The sequence below is a fragment of the Arachis hypogaea genome, chromosome 18 (assembly GCF_003086295.3).
Source record: "Arachis hypogaea cultivar Tifrunner chromosome 18, arahy.Tifrunner.gnm2.J5K5, whole genome shotgun sequence".
Classification (NCBI taxonomy): Eukaryota; Viridiplantae; Streptophyta; class Magnoliopsida; order Fabales; family Fabaceae; genus Arachis; species Arachis hypogaea.
The window spans coordinates 99995814-100001132 of NC_092053.1; the positions used below are offsets into that span (position 1 = coordinate 99995814).

The 5319-nt window shown below is 36.4% G+C and overlaps 1 non-coding gene across 1 annotated transcript; it reads left to right on the plus strand.

Moving 5' to 3' along the window:
* Positions 1-1629: 1629 nt before the first annotated feature.
* LOC112773430 (small nucleolar RNA R71) lies at positions 1630-1737 on the plus strand. The gene has a single exon (XR_003187980.1). It is a non-coding gene; the product is annotated as a small nucleolar RNA R71 (small nucleolar RNA).
* The last annotated feature ends 3582 nt before the right edge of the window (positions 1738-5319 follow it).

The following is a 5319-nucleotide window of genomic DNA, read 5'->3' on the forward strand; positions in this document are numbered from 1 at the left end:
TCCCAACACCAAACTTAGAGTTTGGTTGTGGCCTCCCAACACCAAACTTAGAGTTTGAACGTGGGGGTTTTGTTTGACTCTGTATTGAGAGAAGCTTTTCATGTTTCCTCTCTATGGTTACAGAAGAAGAACCTTGAGTCTTAAATACAAGCTAGTCCTCATTTAACTGAAGGACCAACTCTCCTCTGTCAACATCAATCACAGCTTTTGTTGTGGGTAGGAAGGGTCTGCCAAGGATGATGGATTCATCCTCATCCTTCCCAGTGGCTAGGATTATGAAATCAGTAGGGATGTAAAGGCCTTCAACCTTTACTAGCACGTCCTCTACTAGTCCATAAGTCTGTTTCATTGATTTGTCTGCCATCTCTAGTGAGATTCTTGCAGCGTGTACCTCAAAGATTCCTAGTTTCTCCATTACAGAGAGTGGCATGAGGTTTATCCCTGACCTCAGGTCACACAGAGCCTTCTCAAAGGTCATGGTGCCTATGGTACAAGGTATGAAGAATTTTCTGGGATCCGGTTTCTTCTGAGGTAATGTCTGCCTCATTAATGCATTCAGTTCATTGGTGAACAAAGGGGTTCATCCTCCCAAGTCTCATTACCAAATAACTTGGCATTCAGCTTCATGATTGCTCCTAGATATTTAGCAACTTGCTCTTCAGTGATGTCTTCATCCTCTTCAAAGGAAGAATATTCATCAGAGCTCATGAATGGTAGAAAAAAGTTCAATGGAATCTCTATGGTCTCTGTATGAGCCTCAGATTCCTTTGGTTCCTCAAAGGGAAACTCCTTTCTGTCCAGAGGACGTCCCATGAGACTTTTTTCACTGGGACTCATGTCCTCCTCACTCTCTCCAGGTTCGGCCATGTTGATCATGATTATGGCCTTGCACTCTCTCTTAGGATTTTCTTCTGTATTGCTTGGGAGAGTACTGGGAGGAATTTCAGTAATCTTCTTACTCAGCTGACCCACCTGTGCCTCCAAATTTCTAATGGAGGACCTTGTTTCATTCATGAAACTTAGTGTGGTCTTGGATAGATCAGAGACTATGGTTGCCAGGCCAGAATGGCTCTGTTCAGAATTCTCTGTCTGTTGCTGAGAAGATGACGGAAAAGGCTTGCTATTGCTAAACCTATTTCTTTCACCATTATTGTTGAAGCCTTGTTGAGGCTTCTATTGGTCCTTCCATGAGAAATTTGGGTGATTTATCCATGAAGGATTATAGGTGTTTCCATAGGGTTCTCCCATGTAATTCACCTCTGCCATTGCAGGGTTCTCAGGATTATAAGCTTCTTCTTCAGAAGATGCTTCTTTAGTACTGTTGGATGTAGCTTGCAATCTATTCAGACTCTGAAAAATTATGTTGACTTGCTGAGTCAATATTTTGTTCTGAGCCAATATGGCATTCAGAGTATCAATTTCAAGAACTCCCTTCTTTTGAGGCGTCCCATTGTTCACAGGATTCCTCTCAGAGGTGTACATGAACTGGTTATTTGCAACCATTTCAATGAGTTCCTGAGCTTCTGCAAGGGTTTTCAGATGAAGAGATCCTCCTGTAGAATGGTCCAATGACATTTTTGACAACTCAGACAGACCATCATAGAATATACATATGATGCTCCATTCTGGAAGCATGTCAGTAGGACATCTTTTAGTCAATTGCTTATATCTTTCCCAAGCTTCATAGAGGGACTCACCTTCCTTCTGTCTGAAGGTTTGGATTTCCACTCTAAGCTTGCTCATCTTTTGAGGTGGAAAGAATTTGGCCAGGAAAGCACTGACCAGCTTTTCCCAAGAGTTCAGGCTTTCCTTAGGTTGTGAATCCAACCATGTTCTAGCTCTGTCTCTTACAGCAAAATGGAAAAGCATAAGCCTGTAGACCTCGGGATCAACTCCATTGGTTTTGACAGTGTCACAGATTTGCAAGAATTCAGCTAAGAACTGATGAGGATCTTCCAATAGAAGTCCATGAAACTTGCAATTCTGTTGCATTAGAGAAACTAATTGAGGCTTAAGCTCAAAGTTGTTTGCTCCAATGGCAGGAACTGAGATGCTTCTTCCACAGAAGTCAGAAGAAGGTACAATGAAGTCACCAAGCATCTTCCTTGTATTGTTGGCATTGTTGTTATTTGGTTCGGCCATGTCTCCTTCTTTTTCGAAAATTTCTGTCAAGTCCTCTCCAGAGGGTTGTGCTTTAACTTCTCTTAGTTTCCTCTTAAGAGTCCTTTCAGGTTCAGGATCAGCTTCAATAAGAATGTCTTTGTCCCTGTTCTTGCTCATATGAAAAAGAAGAGAACAGAAAAGAATAGGAATCCTCTATGTTACAGTATAGAGATTCCTTTATGTGAGTAGAAGAAGAGAAGAATAGAAGAAGGAGAAGAGAAAAATTCAAACACAGTGAAGAAGAGGGGGTTCGAATTTTGAGTGGAAGAGGAGTGTTAGTAGATAAATAAATAAATAGAAAGATGAGAGAGGGAGATTGAATTCGAATTTAAATTGAAATAAAAGGAAAATAATTTTTTGTTTTTATTTTTAATTATTAGTTAGAATTCAAAAATTAAAAAGAGAAATAAAATTAAAATTAAAATTTAAAACAATTAGTTAATTAAAAAGAATTTTGAAAAAGTGGGTAGGAGTTTTCAAAAATTAGAGAGAGAAAATTAGTTAGGTGATTTTGAAAAAGATATGATTGAAATAGAAAACTTTTAAAATCAAACCAAAAAGTCAAGTAGTTAATTGAAAAAGATTTAAAAATCAAATTTGAAAGCATAAGAAGTTAGAAAAGATTTTGAAAATTGATTTTTTGAAAAAGATATGATTGAAAATCATTTTGAAAAAGATTTGAAAAGGAAATTAAAAAGATTTAATTTTTGAAATTAAAGTTGATTACTTGACTAACAAGAAACTAAAAAGATATGATTCTAGAATTTAAAGATTGAACCTTTCTTAATAGGCAAGTAACAACTTGGAAATTTTTGAATCAAAATATTAAATGTTAGTGAGATTTTTGAAAATATGAACTAAGAATAAGAAAAAGATTTTGAAAATCAATAAAAAAATTTTCGAAAAATATGTAAAAAATAAATGAAAAGGATTTTATTTTTGAAAAAGATTTGAAAAGATAGAATTTTGAAATTGAAATTGATGAGTAAAATAAGGAAAGATATATTTTTTATTTTTGGATTTTTAGTAAAGAGAGAGAAAAACAGCAAATTGAAACAAAACATAAAAATTATGAATCAAAACAACTAATGCATGCAAGAACACTTTGAATGTCAAGATGAACACCAAAACTTATTTTTGAAAATTTTTAAGAAAAGAAAAACATGCAAGACACCAAACTTAGAAATTTTCAAACTTTAGACACTAACAAATTGAAAATGCATATGAAAAACAAGAAAAGACACAAAACATGAAAATGCAAAGATCAAACAAAGAAGATCATCAAAAACAACTTGAAGATCATCAAGAACGCCATGCCTGAGTTTTTGAAAATTTTCAGGAAATTAAAAGGATGCAATTGACACCAAACTTACAATTTGGCACTAGACTCAAACAAGAAACACAAAATTATTTTTTGGTTTTATGATTTTATTACCTTTTTTTGTATTTTTCGAAAATTATTTGGAAAAAGAAAAATAAGGATTTCAAAATTTTTAATGAGAATTCCAGGAATCATGCAATGTTAGTCTAAAACTCCGGTCCAGGAATTAGACATGACTTACTAGCCAGCCAAGCTTTCAATGAAAGCTCCGGTCCAAAACACTAGACATGGCCAATGGCCAGCCAAGCTTTAGCAGATCATGAAATTCAACAGCAAGATTGATAGAAATCAATAAGCTCCTGTGATGATAAGTTGAAACCTCGGTCCAAAAAGTTTAGACATGGTTTCACAACCAGCCAGACTTCAACAAATCATCATGAAACTCTAGAATTCGTTCTTAAAGATTCTGAATTCATAGAATAATAAAAAAATTTTTTGAAAATTTTTTGAAAATAAAAATAATAAAAACAAAAAGCTTAAAATTTAAATAATATTACCTAATCTGAGCAACAAGATGAACCATCAGTTGTCCAAACTCGAACAATCCCCGGCAACGGCACCAAAAACTTGGTGCACGAAATTGTGATCGCAATGGCGCCAACAACTTAGTACGCACAATTGTAATCTCAACTCTTTTTCACAACTTCGCACAACTAACCAGCAAGTGCAGTGGGTCGTCCAAGTAATAAACCTTACGTGAGTAAGGGTCGATCCCACAGAGATTGTCGGCTTGAAGCAAGCTATGGTCATCCTTGTAAATCTCAGTCAGGTGGATTCAAATGGTTAGGGAGTTTTGATAATTAAAATATAAAATAGGATAGAAGTACTTATGTAATTCACTGGTGAGAATTTCAGATAAGCGTATGGAGATGCTTTGCTTCTTCTGAATTTCTGCTTTCCTACTGCCTTCATTCAATCATTCATACTCCTTTCCATGGTAAGCTTTATGTTGGGGGATCACCATTGTCAATGGCTACCGTCCGTCCTCTCAGTGAAAATGGTCCAAATGCGCTGTTACCGAACGGCTAATCATCTGTCGGTTCTCGATCATGTTAGAATAGGATCCATTAATCCTTTTGTGTCTGTCACTATGCCCAACACTCGCGAGTTTGAAACTCGTCACAGTCATCCCTTCCCAGATCCTACTCGAAATACCACAGACAAGGTTTAGACTTTCCAGATCTCAGGAATGGCCGTCAATAATTCTAGCCTATACCACGAAGACTCTGATCGTGAACCAGGAGGCTAAGAGATACACACTCAAGCTATTGCAGATAGAACAGAAGTAGTTGTCAGGCACGCGTTCATAGGTGAGAATGATGAGTGTCACGGATCATCACATTCATCAGGTTGAAGTGCGAGTGAATATCTTGGAATAAGAATAAGCTTGAATTGAATAGAAAAATAATAGTACTTTGCATTAATTCATGAAGAACAGCAGATCTCCACACCTTAATCTATGGGGTGTAGAAACTCCACCGTTGAAAATACATAAGTGATGAAGGTCCAAGCATGGCCGATTGGCCAGCCCCCTAAACGTGATCAAGAAATCAAAAGTGATACAAAGATAGTCTCAAAAATGATCAAAAGATATGAAATAAATCACTAAAAGTAGTTTTTATACTAAACTAGTAACTAGGGTTTATAGAAATGAGTAAATGATGCAGAAATCCACTTCCGGGACCCACTTGGTGTGTGCTTGGACTGAGCATTGAGCTTTACACGTGTAGAGACTTCTCTTGGAGTTAAACACCAGGTTGTAGCCTGTTTGTGGC